This window comes from Ambystoma mexicanum, chromosome 11, assembly GCF_040938575.1.
Source record: "Ambystoma mexicanum isolate Mex_15411 chromosome 11, UKY_AmexF1_1, whole genome shotgun sequence".
NCBI lineage: Eukaryota > Metazoa > Chordata > Amphibia > Caudata > Ambystomatidae > Ambystoma > Ambystoma mexicanum.
Window position 1 is genome coordinate 1,081,978,035 of NC_090934.1, and position 18,335 is coordinate 1,081,996,369.

Below are 18,335 nucleotides of genomic sequence, written 5' to 3' on the forward strand. Positions count from 1 at the left end.
GCCTCCGCAGCCAGTTTTTATACTGGCTGCGGAGCGTTTTTTGCGCTTCTTTTTTATGTTGCTGGAGTTTTTTTGTAGGATCCTAATTATTTTTCCCAGATCACGTTTGTAGGAGACTACCTCTCTGTCATAAACATGGATCTTCTTAAGATTATTTTGGTTGTTGCTTTGGAAGGTTTCAGTATAAGCTTGCAATAATACCGGATATTCTATTTGATCTGCCTTGTGTTTAAATGTATCACCTGTTATCAAATTTGTCATTGATATAATTTGTTGCTCTTTTAGTTTAAGTCGATTTCTACCTGGAGTACTGGCGACGTCATGGTTTCCTCTCAGCTGATTATTTATTTTTGGACCTTGCATGGTAATTCTTATCAGATCATGGTCACTATTTTGCATGCTAATTACATTTAGGATTTCAATATCAGGTATTGGATTATCTGAGACATAGAAGTAATCGAGGATAAATTCTGAATTGTTATTTTTCCACGTGGCTTTGGGGGCGATATCCCCCTTCGTACATCCGTTTAACATCTTAATTCCTCGCACTTCCATCTCTTCTTCCCAAGCAATAAGCAACCAGTTTTTCTTATTTTCTGAATTTGTCTTTGGTAAGACTGTTTGTTTTTGTAATTTAAGACATTCCATGTTGAGGTTGCCACAGAGTATAATTTTAGCGTTCTTCTCATTTGACAATATAAGGTCTAATACGTCTCCTATTGCATCGAGGTTCACCCACTCATCTGTGGCATTGTGCTGCCAATATAGATTTAATATATGAATTTTCTCTTTGTCCTCCACTTTCTCATTCTTTATTGCAACAGTCACATATTGGATGTATGGAGTCACATTAACAGAATTTATCATTCTTAATCCATGATTTAATTTTACCATTGTCAGTAACCCTGCCATTGGTCTCCCTTTAGATTGTTTTAGGGCTGGGTTCCAGGCTATTTCATAGCCATCCACCAGAGGCTGATTGATAAACCAAGTTTCTTGGAGACAAATAATATACAAGGGTTCAATGCCTCCAAGATGCTGTCCAGTCAAATGGTCGAATATATTTGATCGAATGACAAATTGGTCGAATCAATTTGGTCGAAAAAAAAAAGGTCAAATTTTTTTTAAAGTATTTTTTTATTTTTGCTCTAGTATAGGTAAAAAAAGGTAAAAAAAAGGTGTTTTAACACCAAAAACGGGGGTTGGGGGGGGACCCCCCAAAAAAAAAAAAAAAAAAAATTCGACCATTTTTTCGACCAAATTGATTCGACCATATTGTAATTCGATCAAATGCATTCGGCCAAATGTCTGGTAACCCTCCAAGACTATTGAACAGGTGCATGAAGCCTCTTGTGTTCCATGCTCCAATCTGTAGGGCCATTGATGTTTTTTTCAGATTGGCATTATTTATTTTCCTGACGGTTTAATGATCTTGCGACCCAATTCCAACTCGTTTCATCGTCATTTGTCTCCTGTTTATTATTGGTTGATCTTTGCGACAGTGCTTCTTCCTCATTACAAGCAAATGTGATTTTGATTTGTTTTTTTGGTTGACTTCTATCTCTTCTACAAAGGGACATATCCTCATCTTCCTCTGGGTTCTTCAGACCTCTTTCAAACGTGACTTTTTGATGCGAGTTTGGATTTCTTTGTGAATTATACATTTCAGCTCTTTTGGGGTATTCTTTGTGCGATATCTTTGATCTTATATAAGGGGCATCGCCCCATGGTTCTGATATTACAAAACCCAAATCCTCAAAGTCAGCAGTGTGTTCTACAATTATGTCTCTGATAGCTCGAGAGTAGATGTGAAGCAATACACGATCAGTCGTTTCGTCGTGTATACATTCTTCTGTTTTAATGTCGTTCGTTGTTATTGAACGCACCTGTGGGAGGTTGTTCAAGAGTTTCAGCACGTTATACCTATTCAGAATGAGGCCATCGTTTGATGAGAAGTTCCTTTATAAAAGAAGGCAGAAGTTGGAAATTATGTCCTGCTGTTATTTTATCGACAAATTTTGTCTGTCGAATGGTAGTCTTTTATCATCTCTCCAATCCTCTTTAACCTTACCATTTGTTGTCGTGTCTCTTTCTTTATGATTTGGGACCGTTTTTCCACTCATTGCTTCTCCATGTCTCTGTTCTCTAAGGTTAAATGTTTCTTTTTGGGATTTGTCCTGCATGCATTTGAGGTTCTCAGTAGATTTAAAATTTTCGGGTGCCCATCTTTCATCAGGTGTCAAGCATCTTTTTGGGGTTTTTGTTTTTTCTTCTGAAATTGAATACTCCGTTTTATTTTCTTTTTCTGGGGTAACTTCAATTGTGCAGATTCTCAGCCGGTTTGTTTTCTCATTTTGCTTTATCATTGATTCGCTGCTACTATGTAAGTCTGATATCAGATTTTGATCATTTCCTTCTTCTTCGTCCATTATTATATCTTCATCATTTGAGTCGTACTTGGATAGGTTTGCTAGTTCCTCTATCATGAGCTCGTCATCTTCATCCTCACTTTCATGTGCAGTCACTTGCTTTTCCTCATTTGCCCCTGCAGTCTCTGCTTTTTCAGGTTGGACTACCGACTCTTTTGCATGAGGACTTGGTGTTATCTTGTTAGGAGCAGTTTGAATCATAACGTTTAGTGATTTAATGTTCCTTAAGAACTTACAAGAATTTGTATTGTTTGCTTTCTTTTCATTTGGCATATTTTTTGTTTTCTTTATTTGTTTTGTTGGTATTTTGTTTATTGCTCCTTCTTTGCACTTTCTCTTTTGTTTTTATCAAAAATTGCAAACGTTTCATTTTTACCATTTTTTTCCAGAGTTTGTTGTAAATTAGATTCTAGATTACTTGTCGCAAGGTCAATTTGACCCTCAGCGTTTGCCGATGTTGACTGCCGGCTAACTTCGGTCTCATCGTCAATAATTTCCAGGACCTTTCGCCTGTTTCCCAACAAATTTGTGTCGAGCACATCATCTTTGGGATTCATATGTGAGTTTTCTAATGAGCTTGTTACAGCACTAATGGACGTTGACAGATCCTCAATTGTGGTTTCAGGATTCTTTTTTGTTCCACCAACTATGTCAGAGCTAGTCGGAGTTTTGTCCTCTCTTATTTGCTTTTAATCAATCACTTTCTAAATTCTTGTGCCACAGGGGCATGCAGCCTCAGCTGCTGTCTGTTGCGGTTGGATTTCTTCATTAATCATTTTCTGTTTTTTTCGGATCCCTAATGCTTCTCGTGCAACCTCAGCTAAGAGTCTTTTATCGTCTGCACTATTTTTTAGTTGGTCCTTTATTTGTACAACAAAGGCTTCATTCTTTCTCAAGTTGTTAGCTGTTTGATTTTCCATTTTTTGTTGATCTTGCTCCATGTTTATTAATTTAGCATTTACTGAAGCCATGAGAGTAATTTGATCTTTAAGGCTTTCATTCAAATGTTCGTATAGTTTTATCAATGGGGCCACCGTTATTGTCAGCGCAGAGATAATATTGGGTCTCAGCTGGTTTATCACTTCTTCTACTAATTCGTAGCAGTCAGTTTGTGGCCCCCTCGATCCTTGCCTGTTGTTCGGTTTTCTCTTGTAGGTTTGGAGCCTCGCTTTGGTATCAGTAGAGTCAGACACAGGGCGTCTCCTTTCAATGTTCTCTTGCTTTTATACTTTCTTCACTTTTGTGTATGTAAGATTGTGTATCTTTTGCGTGGAGGTACTGCGTCTTTTCCGGTTCTGTGAGCAAAATATGGCCACAGGACTGGAACTCAACGCCATTCTTCTTCTCTTATTAGGGCGGTATGGATTCTGTTGTAAACTTTGGTCCATTTGTTTTCCACTTGTGGGTGCATTTGTTTCTTTTGCATTCCCGGGAGATTTTTTACTTTTTTCATTTTCAGCTATTTTTGCTTTGTTACGCAATGTTGGCGAGAGGGTCAATTTCGTGTTAATGTTTTTAAGGTCTTCAATTAGCTTGTCTGCCAGGAATAGCGAATTTCGCCTTTCATTCGGTAATTTGCTCTTGGAATTCGTTCCTGCACCCAGTCGGTCAGTATCTTGAAATGTGTATTCATTAGGTGCTGCAAAGGCTTCCACCTCTGGTTTTAGAGTGTGATTTCCATATCCATCTATTTCTGACTCCAGTCTTGTAAAGGCAGGTTCGTCACTAGTTAGGCATACTTCCTCAACGCAAGTGAAATTATCTTTTTTTTGAAGATTTTGATTTATTGCCTTAACTTTTTGTTCCGCCTTCCCGTTATTTTCAGAATTGTGAGCTTCATTACACTCTTGGATTGCTCGCCATGCAAGTACTCTCAAAGCAGAGGGCGGGGGCTGTTAAAGGGCCTGTCCAGGGTAAACCCATTTGCTGTTCCATATCAACGTTTGGAATAGGGTATGTATTTGTTTGTGTTTGCCTAGACGTCTGGGAATTAACCTCCCAGACATGTTCCGAGTAGGTTCCATGGATCAAATGTGCGCCCTTGGTTGATACTTTCATTCCCCCACCCCCGTCTCCTTCTTCCGGGGATCTTAATGCGCCGGCCAACACCGCCAAGCACGATTGACGGAACCCGCATGCGCAGTTGCACCCAGCAACAACTCCTCCCATCTCCAGGCAACCCACCACCGATGCAGCCCGGGCACCTGCCACCCCCAATAAGGGAGTATTCAGATGCGACTCAAGTGCGGTAAGATCAGGGGTGGGTTGGGGGTGGTTGCCTTATCTTTTGGTGATCTGTTAATGTTATGTTAATATCGGGTCGCTCTGCTGCAAAATACGCTTGTTCTTGTACTTGCGTAAAAAGGGAGGTGTTTTGCCCTAAAACCTCTAATACCACTGATGAATATACACTAGCAGGCAGAGCTGGTCTAGTACCGGAGGATTGATCAGACTTTTTTCCCCCTTCAGTCCACATACCGTTTGATCCATTGATGTTGTGGTGCTGTCGGTTTTCGCGGGAGCAGAGTGCAAACGTCGCAACCTTGCACGTAGCTGCAGAGTCCGAGGTAGAGGACAGAGTGTCTGCGGGGTGGTAAAATCCATTGTCTACCACACACCATCGCACACTCTCGAACACTCCCAAACACTCCCAAACACTCCGCGACGATCCGCGTAAGTAGGGTTTTTTTGTCCGTTTACTCCTCCTTCCACTAGTAGAGCTAGTAGAGGTACTCCACACACCACAGCAGTCCAGCAGGTTTCCAGCCACAAAGAACATTCCCAAACACTCTGCGACGCTCCTCGTGAGTAGGGTTTTTTTGTCAGTTTACTCCTCCTTCCACTAGTAGAGCTAGTAGAGGTACTCCACACACCACAGCAGTCCAGCAGGGTTCCAGCCACAAAGAACACTCCCAAACACTCCAGAACGCTATGCGTGAGTAGGCGGTTTTTGTCAGTTTACTCCTCCTTCCACTAGTAGAGCTAGTAGAGGTACTCCACACACCACAGCAGTCCAGCAGGGTTCCAGCCACAAAGAACACTCCCAAACACTCTGTAGTCATTTTATCACACAGGGAGCCCCTGGAAGAGGGTAAACCCATGTGATGATTGTGTTGGTACAACTCTGAGGTAGTGTGAGGCAGACGGCCAAAGCTCCATTCACGATTAAGTCCAAAAGATGGACATATGCCATGTTGGACTCCAACTCGCATGAAGCACTTGTTCCTGAAAATAAAACCCTGGACTGAATTCTTGACAGTGTAAATATAAAAAGAGAAAAGATAGTGAGCAGAAGTAGGCCAACTCACCATAGAATGCCCTGAGGCAGTAGTAATGGGACTCTACATCCCGAATTCTGGAATCCGCTCCAGAATTTTGCAGTAACCACAAGCAAACACACATGCACATGTCAGGGAGCCGGGGGGATGCAGGACGATGAGCTGAAATCCTATAGAGTCCAGGTTGGACCAGGAAACAGGGATGGAATAGAAGAAACACCAGATCCAAAAGGTAGAGCACAGCACATCACCAGCATCTCATGCGGAGCTACCACTTTAACTCTGACTGCCTCCAAGATGGTCACCAAACATTTTAATCCTTCTGACAGTAGAGGAAGGAAGGACTGTGTTGCAGGTTTTCCAGTGGGAAGAAATGAGACAAAAAGAGAGAGAACGTTACAGCAGCCAAGAAACCAATGAGGGGACAATGACTCGGCACGTTTGAGAAAGGATCATTCAGGATGAGAAAAAGAGGGGGCAATCAGGGTGTGTATCCTAGGGGGAAGGTTGTTGGTCCTTGCTGCAGTATGCAGAAGAAGAAGAGGAGGGAAAGAAGCCCCAGTCTCCTTGATGCTGAGAAGGGCAAACCTTTGCCTGGCTGCTCCTGACCTAGGAGGAAGCTAGCGCAGCAGATGCTAGGAGGCTCTGGCTGACTTAAGGAGGACCAGGAAGGAGTGAGAGGCCTAGTGTACACCCCATGCCTGAGGGGACCAGGAAGGACTAGAGATTGAGACAAGCCCAGAAGCCAGTCACCCAGTAACACCCAGAGAATTAGAAGGGGCTAGAACGTTCCCTATACTCTAGTAGAGGAGGAGTTAGGGGTGGACCTGAAGAATCTGGAAGAGGGTGGTATACCAGATGAGACACGAGAGTGGGGGCGGGGGTGAACCTGAAGACCCTGGGTGCATGCCGGTTGAGAATGTAGAGTTTGGGTGAACCTGAAACCCTAGACGCGGGGTGCTTACCAGATAAGACCCTAGAAAAGGGGTGAACATGGAGACTATAAGAAGAGGGTATGCCAGATAAGACCCTTGTCAAGTTTGGTGAATCTAAAGACCCTAGAAAGGGTGAACAAAGAGAAACAGTGTCTGGGTCCACCTGGTGGGTAGAAGGGACAGTGTTTCCTAGCACCTGGTTGGTGTCACACTCTGAGTCCTCAGACTCTTGGCTCACCTGTTTGTTTCTTGCCGTTTTCTTTCTTGGGTTTGCAGATTTTTCCTTCTTTCTAGAAGTTCAGAATTTGTACAAGAAGGGGCGTGTCTCCTCCATTGCCAGTATGCAGGCAGGTAATGTGTTGATGAAGGTTTGGGCTCCTGCCGAGGAAGGATATGATTGTCCGGAGAGTTCAGAGTTCCAGGAAGGATTCCAGGAAAGACCAGGTAACGATCCCGGAGGGAAGGCAACAATCCAGGAAGTTGTGAAGGATACTCGCTCGACTCAGAGAAGTGGCGATAGCGAGGAGCGGGACAGAACAATACACCGGGAAGGAAGGGAAGGCTAACCGAAAGGAAACCAAAGCATTAGGGAAGCGGACAATGGATGGAATCAGAGTAGCAACTTGTCTGTAGGAACAGCACGAACAAGCTTAGTGTTGAGATGTGCCGAGATGCGTGGGTGTGTCTGTTTTCAAGGAAGCAACAGGCATTACTGGGAGACTAGACCGTGTGTTTCCCCGCAGCGTCGCCATGTTGGGAGTACAATGGTTGCAATACTACAGTGTTTGAGGGACCATGTTGTCCATAAGGGGCAGACTCAGCGATTCATGACAGCATGCCCCCTTCTAAACTCCGATCCCCCAGGTTTGCCTGGATGGGTCAGATGGAATCTTCGCACCAGGCGAGGGGCGTTCAGGTTGGACACAGGTTGCCATGGGTGGATAACACTTCCACTCCACCAGATATTGAAGACGACCTTTCCTATATCTTGAGTCACATATCCTGTAAACCTCAAATTCGATCTGATTTTTGACGAGAACAGGGGAAGGTCGAAGATATGTCCTGGTTGACTGGTGGTATGGTTTAAGTAAGGAAGTGTGGAAAACAGGATGAATTCTCTTCCAGGATTCTGGTAATTGAAGTTGAAAGGCCACAGAGTGGATGATTTCCTTCACTGTGAATGGTCCGTAGAAGCGAGGGGCTAATTTGTTGGGTCTTAGATGTCTTGGTAAAAGTCATGAAGAAAGACAGACTTTGTCACTGATGACATAGATAGGGCCAGGTCGCCGTTTGGCGTCTGCATGCTTCTTAACGTCCATATTGGCCTTTTCTAGATGTCCCTTTACATCCTTGTGCATTGTGACTAATCGAGCTATCCAAGAATCGACTGAAGGAACCATGGTAGGGTGAGACAAGAGTGTGGGTAGAACAGATGGATGGAATCCTTGATTGCAAAAGCTGGGGCTTGTCTTGATTGCAGAGTGGTCAGAGTTGTTGTAGGCAAATTCGGCTATGAGAATCAATACTGACCAATCGTCCTGGACTTTTGATACAAAACATCTCAAATATTGTTCAAGGGTTTGGTTTACCCTTTCCGTAATGCCATTGGTCTGAGGATGGTATCCCGATAATAAGGCACGTTGAATACCCAACCGCTGGCATAGGTGCTTCCAGAACCTGGAGATGTATTGGGGTCCACGATCTGAGATGATTTTGGATGGAAGACCATGTAGCTGAAAGATGTGGTTTACGAAAATTCCTGCCATTTCTTGTGCCGAAGGTAGTTTGATCAGAGGAGTGAAATGGGCCATGTGAGAAAACATGTCAATAATAACCATAATGGTGGTATAACCCTTGGAAGGGGGAAGATCCACAATAAAATCAGTGGCTATTACCTCCAAGGGTCAGTCTGGCAGAGTGGGTTGATAATGTAGCCCTGCTGGTTTCCTGTTATCAGACTTGTTCTGATTGCAGACTGCACATGCCTGTATGTATGATCTTACATCATTGGTCATCCTAGGCCACCAAAAGTTTCTCTGGATGGTTTGGAGGGTAGCCTTAATACCACGATGCCCGGAATGGAATGTGTCATGGCAAATATTAATTAGCTTGATTCTTGTGATCTGAGTAGTAACAACCAATTGCCTGTCCTTAAAGAGGTAGCCATCCTTGGCAAACAGGGACCATTGATTGGTTTCGGGGTATTCCTTCCAGAGGTTCGAGGTCGGGATCTCAGTCCGTACGTTGTGCAATAGCGTGTTGGCCTGGGCTATGAACACCGTGTCTGGAAACATCTGGGAAAAGAGTGTGCTTCTTCTGGTAAATAATCTGGCTGTCTGGATAGTGCATCAGCAATTATATTGGATATTCCGGGTACTGTCATGACCCTTGCCCCTGGCCTTCACTGGCAAGTCAGCTTTCCAGTTAGGGCCAGGTCAAAGGCCTTAAAACCTCATCCAAGACTCTCTTAGAGTCAGTCCTGGCACCTTTGGCGCCAGGCTCATAACCATCATGAAGACCAACATTACAATGGGACTATTTACTTGGGACTATTTAACTTGGGGGGGGGTTCAGCCAACATGGTGGCACACACATAGCTCAGTTACAAGGAACTGAGCTATGCGGTCTAGTCTTTTGGGTGTGGCAGGCCTGGGACTACTTTACCTGGACTACTTTGGGTGTGGCAGGCCTGGGACTATTTTACCTGGACTACTTTACCTGACACTATGTAAACCACACCCAAACAGCAGAACATGTTTTGCGTTATTCTGCTGTGGGCAGCGTAACGCTCACTATGTCCAGTTCTTTGATGCCAGCTTACCTGAAACTAAGGACCTGCAGAGAGAGAAAGAACACTATGAAACTTACCTGCAACAGTATCCTGTCTTCAATCCATCGCTGACATCAGTTCCACTCACCTGAAGGTACGAACTCCATCATCCGGCATCGCATGCATCCTGGACTACCATAACCTGGAAAGAGGAGAAAGAAAGACAGCATTAGTAAGCGTTTACTCACGTTTCCTCCTGAATGAAGAAAGCCACACAATTCTTACCTGGGTAGTCATCTCCTGGTCAGTATCATTGCTGGAACATTACGGCGGTCGGCGAGGAACATCGCAACCGCACACCGCGCTTTCGCCTACCGGCCCATGCTCATCTTCAAACTGCATGACAACACCAAAATACCTTTCCATGCCTAAAAGGAAAGAAGCAAGACATTATTATTCAAACTAAACGGAACACAAGAACTGCATATAAAGACTGTAAAGCAGCAAACCTACGGAGTCGCAGCAGGCCTGGATTCCCATAGGGGGACTTGCACCAGTGAATTAACTTGGTCACTGCTCGCCCCCATATCTACGTGCCCCTCCCACGAGGAGCAGGATGGAGAATCCACCTTTTACAATATTAAGGTAAGGTGAAGGCCCAGGGGGGAGGAAGGAGTTGAGGCCAAAGGAGGTGGGAAAACATAAAGACAATCTGGTATTGAATCCAGCTCTCCTATATTGCAGACCCATCTTTAACCAGAGGCATTACCAAGCCCCGGGGAGAGGGTTTGAGAGTGCAAATCATCCAACCAGGGCTGGGTGGCGTCCCCGTGTATACCAGGTACGTGCTGAATGCAAAACTGATACTGGGTGGAGAAAAAGGCCCACCGGGCTTGACGACTGTTTCTACACTCCATTGATTGTAGGACCCGTATGTTGCGATGATCAGTTTGTACCAGTACTGGGTACTTGGCACTCAAGAGGAGATGGCGCCATTCCATTCAACGATGCTTGTTGAATGGCAAGTAGTTCTTTCTCCAGGACTGAATAGTGTGTCTCACTAGGGTTCAATGTCTGAGACAAATAAGCAATAGGGTATTCTTGATTATCTTTGGATTCTTGTTTTAACACTGCCCGATTGCATACTCTGAGGCATCTGTTTCTACCAGGAAAGGTTTGGTTGTGTCTGGTTGAGCCAAGATGGGTCCTTGAGTGAACTTGTGTTTTAACTCCTGGAAGGCGGCTTCCTGATCTGTTGATCAAAGAAAGGAAGTGTCTTTCTTTAGCAAGGAAACAATAGGTTGTACAATGGATGAGAATGTGGGAATGAACTTCCTATAGAAGTTAGGAAGTCCCAGAAATGACTGGACTTGTTTAACTGAGTTAGGAGCAGGCCATGAAAGAATAGATTCAACCTTGACTGGATCCATAGCTACTCCATGGGGACTTAGCACGAAACCCAGATAACGGAGTGTAGACACATGAAATATGCTGTATTCGGGTTTGGCCAGCAAATTATGTTCCTGTAAACGTTGTAATACCAAGGTAACATGTTCCTGATGCAAGACCGGGTTGTTTGAATAAATCAATACGTCATCCAAATAGACGATTACAAAAAGGAATAACATGTCCGAGAAGACTCGATCCATAAATAATACATCCGAGAATTGAGGTCTAATGACGTATACATCTGCCTCTCAATACCTTCCACATCTGATGTTCACTGGCCTCTGCATCAGGGAAAGTCGAAGGCTGTAGGTACACTCAGACGTCTTGATAGCACAGTCATAATGGGTACAAATCATCCTGGCTTGCCTTGCTCGGGAAATTCCCAGGAGGAAACCTATGACCATATATGGCCACTTCCATAGGAATGATGAATGACAGCCACACTTCGACCTAATGTGCTGTGCTTTGCCCCTTGAAACAATTGAGCTGCCTCCACCCAGAGGGCTTCTCAAAGCAAAGCCGACGAGACTTGCCTGGGAAAAATAGAGAATATTTGGTGTTACACACTACCCTCAGAAACCTAGGGCCCATGAAGGTGCACATCAGGAATTCCGTTCTTGCAGAAACCTGAGGATCAGAGCTCGTCAGACAAAGGCCCTAAACACAGGTTAACCGTATGGGAAAAATTAGGAAAAAAATACAGGGGTGCTCTAGCAGAGTTGCAGGTTAAGACTATCAGTCTTTGTATGTCCCGATGACCAAATCACCTTGAATACATTTCTCTCTGCCACACTAAATGCCTTGAACCAACCAGTTTTATTCTTCAGTATACATTTCACTTTGAGTTAGGCTTATTGTCACTCAAGGCCTGGTTCAGAGGTGGGTAGTTTCATTATATGGAAGGTAAGTATTCGCCTTGAAACCATCCATGTGTGAGGAGTTGAATGTTGCAATGATTGCAATGATTTCAGAGTCAGAACATTTGTTATCCAAGTTAAAAGCAGTGTCCGAATTAATACTGGAACAATGTGGTCGATCAAAATCTGACTTATTGGAAAACCCTAGTTGGGTAAAGAAATGTGTAATGAGAGCAAACTGGATTGAATCGATTGATAAGTTTCGAAGCCATTGCTTGCATTCCGCCTTCTCTAAATTGGATAAACCACTGGGAATGCTTCCTAAGTATCTTGACAAATTTCCTAATGCTTTTCTGTGTGAGCAATTTCTGAAATTTCGTCTAAACCTATTGCCCACAAAAGAGATTCTTGAAGCTCGCCAAAATGTACACTGACATAATGGAATATGTCAAATATGTTTAAAACAAGATACAAGACAAACAAACATTAAAACACATTATGGTTGAAGTGTTTGGGTCAATTTGTTTATAGGACTGAAGGGCTGAATCTGGATGAATTTTGGGATAGATTAAGTAATTGCAGGAAATTAAGCCTTTTTAGCAATAGAAGTCCTAAGGAGGTTAAATGAAATAGTACTGGAAAAGTCTGAGTAACCCTGGGGAGAATGATTTATGCTGTTTAAAAGATTTTAGAGAAATTTGGTTTTAAGTGGTTTTAGTGATGAATAGTAATTTTTGTATACATTGTGCATGAATTGTGTGTTAAAATAACAAAGTTACTCATCTTAGTGACTACCTTACTCCTAGTCCATAGTCCCCTTTCCTCCATACTTTAGGGACATTCCGTCCATCGGACGGGCCCGGAACACTTTTGAAGCATCAAAAATAAAGTTTTGTCCTTCTTTTATTTTTACGCTGGGCCACCGCACATGACCGTAGCCCCGCCTTCCTGACCTCCTCCTTGCGCATCACCCTTCAGTCCTTTTCTATCGCCAAAGTCGAAGGACCATTAGCAAAAGAGAGGATACTTTTTAGAGGGGACGGCGGCCGGGCTTTTGGAGGAAAAGGGACTATGGACTAGGAGTAAGGTAGTCACTACGGTAACTTTGTTATACTCCTACATCCCGTCCCCTTTCCTTCATACTTTTGGGAGATTCCCAAGCACTGACCAAAGAAACGGGAGGATGGACATTTCCCTTACTGGAACAGGTTTTAAGAACTGCCTGGCTGAACTGGGTATCAACCCGGAAGCTCAGGGCAAGACAATAGTGTCTGTAGAAAGCTGAGGGAGAAGCCCACTAAGCAGTCCTGGCTATGGACTCTCACGGAACATATTTCTGGAAGGCAAAAGAAGCCACTTTGCCACAGACCAAATGTGCATGAATGCCTCTTGGGGCTGACCTTGAATTGATACGCCTCTGAGATGCATGAAGCGATCCAGTGTGAGATAGACAATTTTGAAGCCGGTTTCCTCTTTGAGTCCCCGAAAGTAACGGAGTTGTAAGGAACTTCTAAGTTGGCTTGTTCTGTCAAGGAAAACCTTAGAGCTCTTCTGACATCCAGGTTATGTAGAACCCTTTCTGCATCTGAAACCGGGTCCGGAAAGAAAACTGGTAGGGATATGAACAGATTTATGTGGAACCCTTAAACAATTTTTGGAAGCAAAGAAGGATGAGTGCAAAGCACAACCTTATCCTTGTGAAGGGTCAAGAACGGGGGTTTGACAGAGAGAGCTTGAAACTCGTTTATTCTTCTCGCAGATGTTACTGCAATCAAAAAGGCCACTTTCCAGGAGAGAAACTTGAGCTCCGTAGTGCCATTGCTACAAATGGCTTGTGACACAAAGCGGTAAGGACCACGTTTCAATCCCATTTTGGGTGAGGAGGCCTGACCGGCAGAAAACCAGCAAAATGCCTCTTATTACTGGATTTGTCAGATAAAAAGAGCAATTATCTGTAGAAAGATAAATTGCAATGGCTGACAGATATATTTTGCATGATACAAAGTGGATGCCAGAGGCAACAAGGTCAGATATAAAATGCAAGACACAGTCAACAGAAAGCCATTTACTTTTTGTAATGCGCTCTTGTAGAAAGCTTACCTGCCTCCTGCAATATGACCGCATGGGTTGAACCACCATTCTGGCACTGCCTGAGGTGTTCTGCGTCACAGGTTTTAGTAAGGGCATTGTCACCAGAGGGATGATAGGGGCTTTGTAATCAATTTTAGCCCTCTGACAGGTAACTTCGGTGGAGCCGGTACTAGCAAACCTGCAGCGCTTTCCAGCCCCTTTAGTTTCTGCAGAAGAAATAGCCCTAAGTGAGGGAACCTAGGCAAGGCCGGTGCTTGAAGTACTAGGGCCCTTGCCCTCCATCTTTGCCCCCTCAGCAGGGACCCAGTACAACCACAAGATTGTTTGTGGGAAAGCTTAGGGTCACATTACGATCCTGCTGGTTTTGATTATAGCCCCTGTTTGGGAATCCTCAGGATTAACCACGGTACGTTTAGTCACTTTACAGGAAAAGTCGAGACCAAGCTTGGTACATTTAGACCCCAGCTGGAGGCCTCAGGAATAACTCTGATTGAAGTAGCCCCAGACATTGTGTTGGACTGCCCAATTTCAAATCTGGATAGCTAGATCCACAGAGGAGGTGCCCTGGAGCCCCCCTATTTGTTGATGTAGAATAAAGCTACAGAATTGTCTGTGTGAATTCGCACCACTCTTTCAAGCCTTCTTTCATCAACAAACTGCCAGGAGTTCTAGGTAGTTGACATGAGACATTCTGTCCTGGGGGGTCCACAGATCGTACACCACGAGGTGATCCAACATCATTCCACACCCTAGGAGGGAGGAGTCTGTTGTAACCGTAATCTGTGGGAGGGCTCCTGTAAGGAGGTTACCACTGACAGGTTGCTGGAGGTTGACCACCATTGAAAATCCGCTGTTATGAAGGATGGTACCGGAGTCCTTTTGGTTTCTGGGTCCAGAACTTGGGACCAGCAGCTCTGCAGCACAAGCTATGTGTGCCTCATCTTCAGTTCTGCAAGAGGTAAGGCTAGGACACATGAAGTCTCTGGAACCACCATGCTGACCAGAGGGAGGAGTTCATGAAAAGAAAACATGTGGTTGATAAATCTGCAATTCTGTCCTCCGCTAGGAAAACTCTGGCATTGACCCCAAAGGTAGGCCCCTCTGTACCAGCCATTGAGAACGTTGGTGTAGAAGGGCTTGTCAAAATGGCCACTTCAGACCGCGTGGGTTGAAATGCCATTTTGTCACTGACTGAAGTGATCTGTGTCACAGGTTTTAGTGAGGACATTGTCTTTACAGGGATTGTAGGGGCTTTTGGATCAGTTTATCTCTTTGACTGGGAACCTCGGCAGAGCCGGTTCTAGCAGACCTGAAGCACCTTTCAACCCTTTTGGTTTCTGCAGAAGAATTAGCCCTCAGTTAGGGAACCTCGGCAGGGCCGGTGCTTGAAGAGTTAGGGCCTTTTCCCCCTTTCTTTAACCCCTCAGCAGGACCGCTACGACCACAAGATTGTTTGTGGTAAAGCTTAGGGGCGCGCCCAGTAGCCAGAGCTCTTAATTGGAGCTCCTCGATCCCGCTGGTATTCGAAAAAGCCCCTGATTGGGGTTCCTCTGGGTTTTACACAGTCCTTTTACCCACTTGACAGGAAACCTCGAGACTATGCTTGGTACTGTTAGTCCCAGACTGAGAAATCTCGGGAATCACCCCGGTTGAAGCAGCCCAAGAAGGGTTGAGCTTAGTCTTAGTCCCCAGATGGGGAACCTCAGAGGAAAATCCAGTATTTGCGGTCCTATTTGATCTTCAGTGATGGTCTGCCACGCCTCCAGGTGAGACCATACACGTCCTCCCACCGGAGTATCAGGGGCAGGAGAACCTGTTGCCGAAGAGGAGACTGATGACAGAGAGAAAAACTGGCCACTTTGACTTTGCTGCTTGTGCTGAAGTGCACCAGAGGAGCCTTCTGCCTGGTGTGCTTGACGCGCCTGGGACTTTCTGAAACCTGAGAAGGCCTTTGTCTGGGTTTCTGACCTCTGCGCATAGGCCGCTTTAGCTGGGAGTTTGGCAAGGACCGACAAAGATTTAGCTGTTTCCGTGCTTGCCCTTGTTGTCAGTCCAGTTCAATGGGGACTTACCGGTGTAGTCCGACCTTTGCGGGACCGGTAAGTCCCCATTGAAAATTCCATTCCCCATTCTCATTTGAGCCCCCATAGAGCTCAATGGGAATGAGGAGGGCGCAAATAAGGGGCTCGCGTATGTCAAGCCTGTTATTTGCGCCCTGGTCCCTTAACGGGTTCCGTCCATAACGGCCGGTCAGACAAGCAGTTAATGGAGGGACCCGCTAAGGGACCTTGTAGTAGGGCAGTAAGGGATTACCGGCACCGGTCTCCTCACCGGTGCCCGGTATCCCTTACCGCCCCACCACGTAATGACCCCCATTGAGTTCCTCATCGGTGGAGGAGTGCAACAGCTCTTTACCTTCAAAGGGGAGGTTGAGTACTTTATCCTGACCTCCTTCGAGAACTTTGTAGCATGCAACAACACTTGGCGGGAGATGTCTACTTCAAACATAAGTCCCCAGCAGAAGTGTCTACATGATGGGCCGTGGCCTCCAGCAGGTCCTGAGCCAGAACACTGGCATCATACGCCCTCTTTAAAATCTTCCGGCTTGTCATGTGGGATACATTCCTGAAATTCAGGAATCTCCTTCCACAGCTTGAGATTTGCTGCTCCAAGGATGACTTTGGTATTCGCCTGGCGCAGCTGAGGACCAGAATTGGATCCACATAGACTAAAGGAGCGGATGCAGTAGGGAGGGAGACTGTGTATAGCAGCGGAAACCGAGCATGCCAATCCATTGGAGGGTGGTAAGGATTCCTATTGTCCACATTCTGTGGAAAATGCTGCTCGGCCCCAAATATAGGCCCCTCTGCACCAGCCGTTGAGAACATTGGTGCGAAAAAGCTCATCAAAGTGGCCGCCTCAGACTGTATGGGTTGAACTGCCATTTTGTCCCTGCCCGAGGTGAACTGCGTCACAGGTATCAGTGAGGCCATTGTCACCACAGGGGCTTCAGGGGCTATTTTATCCATTTTAGCCTTGTGACAGGGAACCTCTGCATATCTAGAGCACTTTTGAGCTCCTTTGGATTTTGCAGAAGAATTAGCCCTCGGTGAGGGAACCTCGGCAGAGCCGGTACTGGCATATCTATAGTGCCTTTGAGCTCCTTTGTATTCTGCAAAAGAATTAGCCCTCACCGAGGGAACCTCAGCAGAGCCGGCACTGGCATATATATAGTACCTTTGAGCTCCTTTGTATTCTGCAAAAGAATTAGCCCTCACCGAGGGAACCTCAGCAGAGCCGGCACTGGCATATATATAGTACCTTTGAGCTCCTTTGGATTCTGCAGAAGAATTTCCCCTCTGTGAGGGAACCTCGGCAGGGCTGGTACTTCAAGACTTAGGGCCTTTGCCCTCCTTCTTTTCCCCTCAGTAGGATCAGTTTGGTCACAAGACTCTTTGTGGGAAGGCTTAGGGTCCACCCCTGTATCCAGAACCTTCGGAGGAGGCCCCTCGATCTTGCCAATTTTAAATATAGCCCTTAGTTGGGGATCCTTAGGGATAGCCCTGGTGACTTTAGTCACTGTACAGGAAACCTCGAGACTAGGCTCAGTACATATAGTTCCAGACTTGGAAACCTCAGGAATAACAGCCCCAGAAATGTTGGGCTTAACCTTAGACCCCAGATGGGGAACCTTAGATGAATTTCCGGTCTTGACAGCCCCTTTACAGGGGGCCTCGAAGAGAGAATTTCGGTATACAGGTTAGATCCCTTTCAGGACACCTCAGGGAGAACCCTGGTACCAGAACCACTTGGAACCAGAGCCTAAAACTAGAAGACTCTGGGAAGGAGTCCCCTGGCCGGGGTACCCTAAAAAGGAAGGAACTTAAAGGATGCTTCCTTCTTCGATCGATGAACTGCTGTAAATGTGGAGTTGGAATCCATTGGAACACCTCCTCCCACCTGACGAGCCCACGCTGGAGTGCACTCCAGTTAGAGAAAATGGGGATCATCCCTCGCAAAATGACATTCGCACAAAGAACAGGACACTAATCCCAGACGCTGCGGCATAGACGTAGTAAAGAAGACCTTGGAAGCGGAGCAGGAAGATGAAGGACAAGGGAACAAATAGAAAAGAATCCCTACGATGCACGTATGTCCGGTCCCAACCACACGTAGAAAAAGACTGAAGGGTGATGTGTGGAGCAGAGCTAAGGAAGGCGGGGTACAGTAACATGTGGTGGCCACACATAAAAATAAAAGAAGGAAAAAAAGTTGTTTTTGATTCTTCAAAAGTGCTATGTCCCGTCCCGATGGACCGAATGTCCCAAAAGTATGGAGGAAAGGGGACGGGACGTAGGAGTATGATGTATGAATTATGTGAAAGGCCACATTTTTGGTTATAACCCTTTAATTAAAAAAAAAACATCTCACTTCAGCTGCATAATTCCTACCCACTGCACATGAATCACTCTCTCGCTCCAGAGTCATCCTTGCCCTTTACTTCTGGGCATTTTCTCTGAGATCAC